We start from the raw sequence: 13,665 nt of genomic DNA, 5'->3' as shown, positions 1-13,665 counted from the left end.
CGGTTCTAGGCGCTTCAGTCCGGAACCGCGCGACTGCTGCGGTCGCAGGTTCGAATCCTGCCTTGGGTATGGATGTGTGTGATGTCCTTAGGTTAGTTAGGTTTAAGCAGTTCTAAGTTCTAGGGGACTAATGACCTAAGATGTTAAGTCCCATAGTTCTTAGAGCCATTTGAACCATTTTTTTTTTATTCGGTTAAGAATTAATACTTTTATCTACAGCAAATCTTTCACCAGCACTATGTTTAAACCATTGACTGGTTTAGCTGGTTACATAACATATTAGTCTATAACAGTCATGTATTGGTGGATGTGTGTCACTATAACATATAACACGGAGAAATTATTCATAAAAGCATCTCCGCCCACTACAAGTACCCTTGAACAGCAGTTTCATGGTACTGATGTTCGTGATATTACCTAATAATTTTAAACACACAATCATGATTTTCACTGAATTATCTGTCCGCAGCTCGTGGTCTAGTGGCTAGAGTTGCTGCCTCTGGATCATGGGGTCCCGGGATCAATTCCCGGCCGGGTTGGGGATTTTCTCTGCCGGGTACTGGGCGTTTGTGTTGTCCTCATCATTTCATCATCATCATCATCAGTCCTGATAGTGCCTAGACTGGATTGTGAAAAAAATTGGACTATGTAAAAGTTGGGACTTCGTACGGGCGCTGATGACCGCGCAGTTGAGGGCCCCTCAAACCAAACATCATCATCATCGTCATCAAACTGAATTACCTTCGCTTCATGTGCGACTTACTCCAACAGACTATAATATCTCTATTTTCAACTGTCGGGCAACGTCTTCCCTCACATCTAAATCGCTATTGATTAATAGTTTCACTGTGGAATAATTATGTACATTTTTCCGGTATCTGCATTTTATGTACATCTCACAAGTACAAGAGTCAAGTCAGATTTCACCTAAGGAGCAGCTAGTAATACAGGAGAAATTTTTAAATAAAAGTAAAACTAATAATTGGTACTTACTACTATATTTAATGTGTCTACTATATTTCGTTCCAGTTGCTACAGTATTATAAGTACATATCTTAACTCCCTACGAAATGGAAGTTAATTTTCTTTTATTTCTTTTCAGGTTGCAGTCTGAACGAGGATGGCCAAGGTAAAGTGAAAAACATTTTATACTTTTAATTTCGATTAATAAGCGCCCATTCTGTCTCACTGTCCCTGCACTAAAATAATATTTTAACGCAGTAGGAGTTGCGTTACCATGATTAACGCAGTTTCAGATGCAGCAACGAAGTGTTTTGACATAACTACTAATTCTGAACAAAATTATATTTGAAGGTCTCTAAATATATGAGTACACTAGTGTCTGTGGAAAGTGAAATTACAGAGAGAAATTCTACGAAATGAATAAAATTTATTCCCCATGTGATCCATCGGAAAGGATAAGTGTATACGCCCATGAGAAATATAAGACGTAGTTGCTCTGTTGGTGAAGACCTGTCCACGGCGAGTGGAATAGATCGGTATGTTCCGCGAATGTAATATCGTCACTGACTCTCAGTGTGAAAGTTGAATGCAGGATGGGCAAGACGTGCAGTATTAACACATCTTATTGCGACCATACCTATGGTTCCTGACGCATGAGACACTCTGTCCTTAACATCGTGCAAGCACTTGGATTTTAAGTGCTACCAAGACAAGGGTGAATCAAAGAGTCAACTGTTTAGAGCAGCAATATGTAGATGACAGCAGACGCAGTAGACAATCACGAATTGTAACAGTCAACAGATCGTCCAAAGTGCAGCAGATTATTCAGCTGATCAATGTTCGGTAAGAAAATCTGTGAACAGTCATACCAGACCAAATCCTCTCTATGAGGCAAGCACTTCACCACAAAGCACGTAAAAACATCGCCAGGACTGATGAATAGCGCAAGAAGTTGGTACATGCCAACTATGTGGAACTAACATTTCAGAAAACACGGGAGACTGTGATGGTCGATTGCAAACATCGTACTGTACAGAAGGTAGTGAAGGTATTCTGGATGTTTAAATGTCGTAGTAACCTATGACTACAATATCAGTAACCCACAGTTTGTATCAATCAACTCATATAAATATATGCGTGTAACTATTTTTAAGGATATGAAATGGAAAGGTCACACGAGGTCAATTGTTTGTAAAGCAGATGGTAAACTTCGGTTCATTGGTAGGATACAGGGAAACTGCCATAACTCTAAACATTAAATTGCTTAAAAAACAATCGTGCGAGCCATTCTAGAATACTGATCAAGGTTGTGGAACACAGACCAAATAGGACAAATCACGGTTGTTGAACTTATACAAAGAAGGGTATCTCGAATGGCCACGGGTTTGTTTGAACCACAGGTGATTGTCACAGAAATAACGATACGTTCTATTTTTATTTTTGAAATGGAAATGTAGCAAATTCTAATGAAAATATCTCAATATGATGACCTAACTATATGATGAGATTTGGAGATGGGAATTTGAGTAATTGTTGTCATTATATTGCATAATGAGGAGCAACTTTTAAAAATACGGTAATCCGGAAACAAAAATTTTACAGGAGGGACCAAAAATGCTGTAGCCTATTCCTAGACTTCGAACATCCCCCATTTTTGATAAATATTATTACATTGTTGAGGAGTTAATATTTAAGTCTGCTTCCAAACACTTTTCTGCATTGTACCGAAAAAGCTATTTGCAGCATGAATGACCACGCACTGGAAATATTACGTCTCTTTCTTTCATTGAATCGAGATTTTTTAGAGCCCACCAGTGTAGAAAATTAGTTATATGGGCATATCAGTTCACCCAGGGCAGCCAGCGGAAAATAATCTTACACTTTTAGTATATTCTTCGTATCTCTCCTTACTTAGAGCTATCAAGGCTGGAGCTATTTCATTTGATCCACGATCATCCTGGTCTGTAGTCTAGCAAGAGGAAATTTGGAGACTTCTTTTCAATGGCGGTAATCTAGAGAACATAATACGGCAGTTTCCCTGCATTTCACCACTAACAAGTTTGTAGATCAAACCAGCGAGACAAAATGTTAGGCAATTTCTGTTTTATAATTTCATTAAATTGTTTTACTCTCATTTTATGAGTAGAAAACTCTGCTCGAACTCTTTGTCTTTTAAGAGACGCTTTAGTGACTTCCCTTTCGTATCCCATTGTACAGCAATAGCTACGGACATATACTGCAGGATTGCCAAACCCCAAATTGAAAGCTGTAGGAAAATTTTTATTCAAGAACCATTTACATTTAAACAATTGGGAACGCCCTCGTTGCACTTAGGTAAGAGTTTGCACTCCGTCTTCAGGCCACAAGTGGCCCATCGGGACCATCCGACCGCCATGTCATCCTCAGGTGAGGATGCGGATAGGAGGGGCGTGTGGTCAGCGCACCGCTCTCCCGGTCGTTATTATGGTTTTCTTTGACCGGAGCCGCTACTATTCGGTCTAGTAGCTCCTCAATTGGCATCACGAGGCTGAATGCACCCCGAAAAATGGCAACAGCGCATGGCGGCCTGGATGGTCACCCATCCAAGCGCTGGCCACGCCCGACAGCACTTAACTTCGGTGATCTCACGGGAACCGGTGTATCCACTGCGGCAAGGCCGTTGCCAAGGTAAGAGCTTGGTGATATTTAATTCCGAAGGAAGCTACAGTCTTTAACTTCTTTGTCTGTTGTAACGACATTCTCTGGCCTTCAATTTCTAGATGAGCTCAATGACACTCTGTTTCTTTGGAGCTTTTGTTTTGTTCTGCGGTCTACTATGAAGTCTAGTTGTTCTTATACAGAACGCAACTCTAAAAATCTTTGAACACCCAGGAACTTGTTAATCGTTTATTCTGCTCTGGAACATTGTAACTAGGAATTTAGTTTTGCATTATCTTTCATACGGCACCGCCGTTTCGGACAGGCCCCAGCTATAAATGAAGACTAATTCCTATCCTGCTGCTGTTTGTTGAAGTGTCTGAGACCTCTTTCATATTTCAGATGAGGCATTAGCCAGGGATGGTTCAGCACTTGAATTTTTCCCCTTCGGGTTAGCAAGGCGGTTCAGACCCCATCATTTCAGGGTTGTTGTCGCGGTATCTGAAGCAGTTAATAAGTAATTGGGGATTTCGACCCAGAAATTAATGGAGGAATACTGCAGCCAGGATAATTCGAAAACTAGTATGCGTCTTTCTGATAGCCAAAACATAACTAAAATGAAAATTAGTTCTGTTTCGACAGTCAGAAACAGACATACTAGTTTTCGAAGCATTGTGAGTACAGTCAAAAAAAAAAAAAAAAAAAAAAAAAAGAAGCTTGTTTTAGATGAAGATTTTCTGTATATTTGATAATGTGTAACACTGAAAGAAAAACACTTCCTAATGTTCTGCAAAATTGTATTTATTTGTTCACGAACCGAATTTCGGCTCTCATGCCACCTTTAGTTGCGAGCTGAATGTCGCGAACACAGGCAAAATGATGTGCGACTTAACGCATTATTATTTGTACACAAGATATGATAATGACAAACTGTTTGTAATGTATTGTGAAAACATAGAAAGAAGGATCCTTTATTGTATGATTATATGACAGCGGAACAAACACTGGTAGCAGTTACTTCTGTAAAATATCTGGGAGTAAGCGTACGGAACGATTTGAAGTGGAATGATCATATAAAACTAATTGTTGGTCAGGGGGTGCCAGGTTGAGATTCATTGAGAGAGTCCTTAGAAAATGTAGTCCATCAACAGAGGAGGTGGCTGACAAAACACTCGTTCGACCTATACTTGTGTGGGATCCGTACCAGGTCGGGTTGACAGAGGAGACAGAGAAGATCCAAAGAAGAGCGGCGCGTTTCATCACAGGGTTATTTGGTAAGCGTGATAGCGTTACGGAGATGTTTAGCAAACTCAAGTGGCAGACTCTGCAAGAGAGGCGCTCTGCATCGCGGTGTAACTTGCTGTTCAGATTTCGAGACGGTGCGTTTCTGGATGAGGTATCGAATATATTGCTTCCCCCTACTTGTACCTCCCGAGGAGATCACGAATGTAAAATTAGAGAGATTCGAGCGCGCCCAGAGGCTTTCTGGCAGTCGTTCTTCCCGCGAACCACTGCAGAGTGAAAATCTCATTCTGGAAACATCCCCTAGGCTGTGGCTAAGCCATGTCTCCGTAATATCCTTTCTTTCAGGAGTACTAGTCCCGCATTGTTCGCAGGAGAGCTTCTGTAAAGTTTGGAAGGTAGGAGACGAGGTACTGGCGGAAGTAAAGCTGTGAGGACGGGGCGTGAGTCTTGCTTGGGTAGCTCAGGTGGTAGAGCACTTGGCCGCGAAAGGCAAAGGTCCCGAGTTCGAGTCTCAGTCCGGTACACAGTTTTAATCTGCCAGGAAGTTTCATATCAGGGCACACTCCGCTGCAGAGTGAAAATCTCATTCAGCTTCAAAAACTGTTAAATAATTCTATCGGATAGAAGACCAGTCTTAGATGGCCAATCACTTGTATAGACGCGCCCATAGAAAACTTTTGAGAACGCTATCGGAAATGGTTTCCTAGTGTGGGACACTTCACTGCTAGACATTAAAGTAGAGAGTTTAATATGAGCTTGCATGAGGGACACTTCACTAAAAATCGGAGGCGTGTTTAATATACTGGGCATGTAATTGTTTTATTATATTATAGTTAGTGATGGAGAGATGTTAATTGTTTTGAATCATCTGCAATCTTCTATTTAACGGATTTCATTCATCTGTCACTTTCATAAAGATATACCTATCTTTAAACGGCAATTTATTGCAAACTGTAATGGTACTTCATCACTACATGAAATTAAATTCCTTTCACAAAAAGAATGTCCCAATACGTACAAACATCCATAACTCTTTTTGCACTGAAACTTCTGCTTCTCTTGTGCCCTCCAATAACAGATGTAGAACATTCAGGCAATAGAAATAATATGAGATGTAATATGGGATGTAACACTACAAGTATTTTCCACAACACATTGCCCAATTCTCAAATAGAACAACTTTAACAATTCACTTTTTGTTTGTGATTATTGTAAGTATAAACATGTATCTCTCTGGAGCTTTCGTCTTCTTGTATCTTGTGCTTGTATTATCCTTTTAAATTCAACCAGTAATATACTCATGAGTCATTTCTAATGACTATTTGAGGTTTTCAACACCTTTAATTAGCAGTAATATCATATTACTTGCATTTCCTGCTTCGAGGCGTGAAATTAATTAATTGATTTGTTCCATCGTTAGTTTTCATTTTCTTGTGACTTCTTTATATTTCACGTAAATGATATACACTAAGTTATAACTACTATCATCACTCACGCGGAATTACACGACCCACCTTTCTGCTTTCCTTTCCTTTACATTCCACCGCTCAGTTATAACAATGACAGAAGAGAGAGAGAGGCAAAGGATTCTCATGTCGGTTCATTTAGTTACACGAAGCATTATTCGCCATCAGTTTTCTGCAGGTGACGATCGAATGTACATAATGTACTGGATCGTTTCTTGGTGAGATGTAATGACAGAAGTATCAGGTGACCCATTTAAATCCAAACAAACATCGCCCCCCCTCCCCCCCCCCCCCCACGATAATACGTTTATTATCTGCCACAACTGTGGCCTGTCAGCTGGAGGAGTCTATCGCTTCATTTTGTTCCTCATATACTCCTACTCTGTCATCTGTATATTCGAAGATATTCCTCAGCCTAGGTGACCCTTCTTCATCCTTTGACCTTCCAAAGGTGCTCGTGCACCCACGATGGTGTATGTATGACGTGACTCACGGTGGGCAGAGGGCAGATGTATGGGTGTGGGACAGTGTCTTCTGCACCCCATAGCGAGGAAATTACAACTCATTGGAACAACTGCTCATCGGTCTTTGATGTCGAGTCGGCGAGTGAGTGATTATCCACTGAATGGCTCTTCTATTCGATGTTACAGTCCGTCATAGTTGACAGTGACCTCTGTCATTATCATTAGTTGTCCCCAGCAGCTAACTCTATCAGCTCCGTTTTATCGCGAATCGAGATTCTCCGGTAACTTAGGACAGTACCATGTAAAGATCCCATTTCCTGTACAGGATGACGGTAGTGATATAGGCTTAAAATGATGGTTACCTCTTCGATGACCGCTCATGTAAACAGGGATGGCCTACATCTTTTTCCAATAGCTCAAAACAAATTTCACCCAATATAACATTAAATCAATAACAACAGATGAAGAAGTTAATTAATATCACTTCTTTTGTCGGGCAGTGTTACTATACAATGGCCACTGATCAGGAACTTATCTAATGAGGTGCATCATAGCCAGTACGCATCGAATAGTTTCTTGAGACATCTTTGAAGTTATTCAAGGTTAGAAAATGTAACACTCGTAATGCCTAGTCAGTCTCACTTTTTGGAGCTACTCAAGTTCACGTTGGCAATAAAATGGAGAATTTCTACGTCCTGAAATGTACGAATAAAGATGTAATACCATTCGCGTGGTTCATAAAATGATAATCGGCCGACTTCGATTTTTAAAAATCCCATCACATAAGTGGACCGTAATTACTTCTTAGTATCCCAACTCCAGTGCGCTAATTCTAATATGGAAACTGTGTGCTCAGTTCACATCCCAACCAGATATTTTGTGACACTGCTACGCTGCAAGGCTCCGTACCTCTGCACAGTGAGTCTGACGATGATTTGAGGAAAGGTCCCAATCTTCCAGTGCTTTGGACAGGCACAGTGACATTATTCCCATTGTCGAAGTGTTTGGTATGACACCAGCTCACGGCTAGGAATGACAGAAGGGACTCCGACAGCGCAGCGGTAAGTGACGGACATCCTGCGAACTCATGTTTTATCACTCACGTGACAATGTCCTGGTGCCATTTTTCAACAGGACGATGCTCGTCTACACATGGCACGTGTGTCTATGAACTGTCCGCGTGATGTTGTGACACTCTCGTGGCCCAATCTGTTCCCAATAAAAGATGTGTAGGGCTAGGTCAGGCGTCACTTCCGCCACAGTGCCAAGTATCAATGATATTCAGGACCAGTTACAACAGTTCTAGACCAGCTTGCTTTTGAAGGGGATACAACGGTTTTATGACACCCTTCCAAGCAAATCATTGCGTGCATCGAGGACACAGGAGGTGCAATACGTCATACTGATGGTTCAAAAATGGCTCTGAGCACTATGGGACTTAACATCTATGGTCATCAGTCCCCTAGAACTTATAACTACTTAAATCTAACTAACTTAAGGACATCACACAACACCCAGTCATCACGAGGCAGAGAAAATCCCTGACCCCGCCGGGAATCGAACCCGGGAACCCGGGCGCGGGAAGCGAGAACGCTACCGCACGACCACGAGCTGCGGACTACTGATGGTTCAAATGGCTCTGAGCACTATGGGACCTAACATCTGTGGTCATCAGTCCCCTAGAACTTAGAACTACTTAAACCTAACTAACCTAAGGACATCACACACATCCATGCCCGAAGCAGGATTCGAACCTGCGACCGTAGCAGACGCGCGGTTCCGGACTGAGCGCCTAGAACCGCTCGGTCACAGCGGCCGGCCGTCATATTGATAAGTGGGCCTATACTCCCAAGTTATTTGTAGAGTTGACTCGATTTTGTAATCACTAAAGTAACATCACATACCCGCTCAAGATGTGAAGTTTGATTTCGTTTTCTTCTCTCTTTCTGGGGCTTAACTTCTTTTGTCGGCCAGTATAACTATACATAAGTCGCTTATCAGGGAAGAAGCTCAATTTAGATATCTTTGCTTCTCAGCAAAGAGCACAAAATATTTTTCCAATTATTTATTTGAAGAGAACACCCGTGATCATGGAAAAGAAAGTGATTGGTGAATAAAAATAGCAATCAGTCACTTAAGTCTTAAAAATGACTGCTTGCTGTCCCTACCCATCTTTGGTCTTAAGGGTTACAAACAGAGATGACCAAAAGTCATGAGATACCTCCTAATATCGTGTCGGACCTCCTCTTGTAGTGCAGCAGCTCGCCGTGGTGCGGACTCAACAAGTCGTTGGAAGTCTCTGCAGAAACGTTGAGCCACGCTGCCTGTGTAGCTGTCCATACTTGCGGAAAAATTGTCGGTGCAGGATTTTGTGTACCTCTCGATTATGTCCCATAAACATCCGATGGGTTCATTTCGGGCGATCTGGGTAGTCAAATCATTCGCTCGTGTTGTCCAGAATGTTCTTCAGACCAACTGCGAACAACTGTGGCCCAGTGACATGGTGCATAGTCATCCATAAAAATTCCATCGTAGTTTGAGAACAAGTAGCCGAACATAATCATTTTCAGTCAACGAGCGGTTCATTTGTACCAGAAGACCTTGTCCGTTCCATGAAAATGCAGCTCACACCATTATGGTACCACCACGAGCTTGCACAGTCCCTTATTGTCAACTTGAATCCATGGCTTCCTAACGTAAACGTTCGTCGTACGTCCCACATTGATTTATGTGGTTATTTAACGAAACGTGGCTTCGCTGTTAGCATTGACAACTCTACTCAAACGCCGTTGCTTTCGGTCTTTAAGTGAAGACCGTCAGCCACTACGTTGTCCGTGGTGAAAGGTAATGCCCGAAATTAGATATTCTTGGCACGCTCTTGACGCTGTGAATCTCGGAATATTGAATTCCCTAACGATTTTCGAAATGGAATATCCCATGCGCGTAGCTTCAACTACCATTCCGCGTTCAAAGTCTGTTAGTTCCCGTCGTGGAAACTTGTGACACAAGTACTACAGATGCACTGTTTCCGTGCTAAGCGTATTAGAAGTGTTTGACGCTGGACTTCCCTTGTATGCAGAAAACAAACAGGTGTTTCACGAATAATGCTGTTTCCGCCAGACGGACTACCAGCTCTTCTGGAGTGTCTAGTCGTGCGTCGGATGACAATCGCTTCATCTTCCTCCATAGAAAGAAATTCATGTAGATGAGGTTGGGAGAACGTGGTGGCTGTGGTACTGACCTCCCCTCATAATCTAACAATTGGGGAAAACGTTGTGTAAATGTTCTCTGGCATAAATGGCAAAAATATGGCGGCCATGCTCGAACCAAAATCATTTCCAGACTACTAGCGTGAGGTTCTCCAACATTTGCAGTAGTAAATCACTGAGAAAGGTACGGTAGTTCCTTCCACGGAGCGTGTTAGACACAAGATATTGTCATGAACAATACCAGTTCACACATTTATAGTAATTCTATGTTAACAGTGGAACACATGAGGTCCCATCGGGTTTTCTGACTCACAGACATAACTATTGTGGCTGTTGAAAGCACACAGTTGCATTAATACTAATGGACGACATTTTTAACAGCATCTCTAAAACAGTATTCATCACAATACAGTTTGAACAGTCTCTGAACATCAATACTATCAAGACTGTCGTGGATTCATAGGGGCGAAATGGTGTACGTGTGACCTTTTGTCAAATAAAGAAGATGTTCCTTTTATCTCTACTAAACACTCTAAAAATTTGTATACATAATTTCTTACACCTTATATACGGAAAAATATTTATAAAAAAATGGTTCAAATGGCTCTGAGCACTATGGGACTCAACTGCTGAGGTCATTAGTCCCCTAGAACTTAGAACTAGTTAAACCTAACTAACCTAAGGACATCACAAACATCCATGCCCGAGGCAGGATTCGAACCTGCGACCGTAGCGGTCTTGCGGTTCCAGACTGCAGCGCCTTTAACCGCACGGCCACTTCGGCCGGCTAAATATTTATATGGCCACGTGCAGGTCACTTACAAGTTTTTCAGTAAACCTTGTTTCTATTTAAGAATTCTTCTTTGACAGGGACGGTCACGAATTTTTCACACAACCCACGGTCTTGTACAAGCTCCATAGCTCTATTTCCTGGCAGCACACTGCCCGCACCAAATTCGCACCCTGTCTAAGCATGAGGGGTAGGAAGAAGGAGAATGCGAAAGCGCTTCATTTACATGGCACTGTAGTCGCACGGCGTTCGGCTTGGTCTTGTATTTTACTTTTCTCAGCAACACAGATGAGACATAAAACAAAATTTGTGTATTATTTAATTATTTTTGACGCACTGTTGATGTAATATAATTTGTATATTGTACGAACTGTCGGATTGACAGACGCAGACGATTATACGTGATTGTGTCTTATATACTTTCACAGTCTAAAGTCCACCCCCATAGCGGAATGATCACCGTGACGGACTGCAGTCCTAAGAGGCCCGGCTTCGATTCCCGGCTAGGTCTGGGATTTTATCCGCTCAGGGACTGGGTGCTGTGTTGTCTTCATCATCATTTCATCCCCATCCGGCGCGCAGGTCGCCCAATGTGGCGTCGAATGTACCGTAATAAGACCTGCACCAAGGCGGCCGGACCTGCCCCGTACAGGGCCTCCCGGCCAGTGACGCCAAACGCTCATTTCCATTTTCCACGGTCGAAAAAAGCCTTTCACACACATATATTGACCAAAATATTTTATCACATTTGGAACCTCGTTATGGGTACGAGTAAATTGTTCCTAAGGAACACAACGTAGACTACCTTCACAATTATAACATAAAAGAATTTATCTTTTAAATGGGAGTTACACTGGAGATCAATCAGTTCCGTCTGCACATGTACAGCGGCGCTTTCAACTGAAGTGGCAAACGATCTCGAAAACAGCCATAAAACAGCTGAAAGACTGGCAATGTCCAGAAAACGTTCAGAAAACTATCCTTGAAATTCTTTTAAGGTCAAAGTGAATTCTTCAAACCTCGCATTATCTTTAACGCCTATGAGCTTAGCGTTCCTGCTCTCTTTCTTCTCTCATAAATTCAACAATAGCTGATTTTAAATATTAAGTATTTCCAGGAACGTCGGCTGACTTAAACAACGTACTTTACAGCAGTATATAAAGTTTCTATAATCGTCGATCAATTCCATCGAATACTGTTGCAAGTGACAGTGGAATAATGGTTGTGGCCAAAAAATGTACTATTCATACCCCAGTTTCATTACGGGCTCCATGCTTGAAAATTTAGCAAAAAGTACTTCCTGATGTACAGAACAATGAATCCCATCTGCCGATCGTTGTAATTTTTACCTCTTTCGTGGTCACCTAAAACTTTAAATTATTTCTGATTGGTGCTGTAATGTTGTTAGAAAATTGGCGATACCCGTCGATTATGCTACTGTATGTTGCATAACAGATACTGAGAAATCTTATCCCTCGCTCCTGGCATTCCCATTTATTTTAAAGGCTTGTGACGGTAGATCCCTAGACTGCCTATTTTTGTGCAGTCACTGCACCTGTGATCTCTTTTATGCCACGAACGAATAGCGCAGCGTAAACAGCGCTTTCACCACGATTCTGCCATACTGAAGAGAGTCATGCCGACCGAAAAATGCCGTGCCGCAATACTAAATGAAACGTTGTGCTGCACCGAGTACTTCGGAAAAGTACCGAGCAATACACAGACAGGCCAAGCCTCTGCCCGCATGGGGCCCGCGCATCGGCCTCACATGTAGTTTGGCACGCCGTAGCCAACTCTGCTCTGTGATATAGAAGGATTTGTTAAGGACAAACACCTTTAACATACATTTGGAAACACTTCTGCTCTATGACAAACATTTTATTTACTTGGGTAGACAGTCAGTTTTATAGCTGCATATTTTACCCCTTTCCGTGCCGAAGTTAGTTTCGTTAAAGGGTAATGCAGATCATTTTTCCTTCTAGTGCTGTACTTTGAATATTTCATTACACTCAGACTCGAATGTCTGATAACAAATTTCATAGCTGAATAAATGTAATGAGGGAATGTGGTTAATATTCCCAGTTGCTTAAAATGATACCTGTAAGATCTTTATGCATAAACCCCATACATAATTATAATTATTTTCTTTCGTATAATGAATCCATTTTGTCTGTGTGACGAGTTACCACAGAATATTACCCCATAAGACATTACTCGAGGACAATATGCAAATTAAACGAAATTAGAATTGTATTAATACCTCCAGCTGCTAACAGGCGTTGATATCTATCAACGCGGACAGGTGAAAATGTGTGTCCCGACCGGGACTCGAACCCGTGATCTCCTGCTTGCAAGGCAGATGCTTTATCCGTCTTTCTTTTTTTTTCCTTTTGTTCGTTGTTGATCATTGTTTTTGGTCGTTGCGGACGTCATATGACATCCGGTCAAGTTCGTTTGTTGATCCTTCCACTCAGATTTTTTTAATAACAGAGACCAACCTGCTCTCTGACCGAAAACGATGAGCTAGCCATCTGAGCCACCGAGGGCACAGAGGATAGTGCGACTGCAGGGACTATCTCGCGCACGCCTCCCACGAGACCTACATTCGTAGTGTCCCACCCCCACACACTCATTACTCGTGGAAGACATTCTTACCAAGTCCCGTAAGAGTTCGGGGAATATGTGTGCATCCGCACAGAAGAAGAAGGTCGTGGCCGGTGTTGCCAGAACTATATACTTATACGGATATGCAAATCATGCTAACTTATTTAGTTCTATATCCCCAAAGTAGGCAATTATTCTTATGACAGAAGTAGCCGGACCATAAGTTTTATCACGTCTACTATATGGTTTTCTAACTTACGTTTTCGCAAATATTCATAGCTAAGAAC

At 41.9% G+C, this 13,665-nt stretch overlaps 1 pseudogene; it reads right to left on the bottom strand.

The window, feature by feature from the left end:
- Nucleotides 1–3,509: 3,509 nt before the first annotated feature.
- LOC124723855 lies at nt 3,510–3,627 on the bottom strand (annotated as a pseudogene).
- Nucleotides 3,628–13,665: the final 10,038 nt, after the last annotated feature.

Source organism: Schistocerca piceifrons, chromosome X (genome assembly GCF_021461385.2).
Source record: "Schistocerca piceifrons isolate TAMUIC-IGC-003096 chromosome X, iqSchPice1.1, whole genome shotgun sequence".
In the NCBI taxonomy this organism is placed as follows: Eukaryota; Metazoa; Arthropoda; class Insecta; order Orthoptera; family Acrididae; genus Schistocerca; species Schistocerca piceifrons.
Note: the sequence above shows the minus strand (reverse complement) of the source record. Positions and strands in the feature narration are given on the sequence as shown.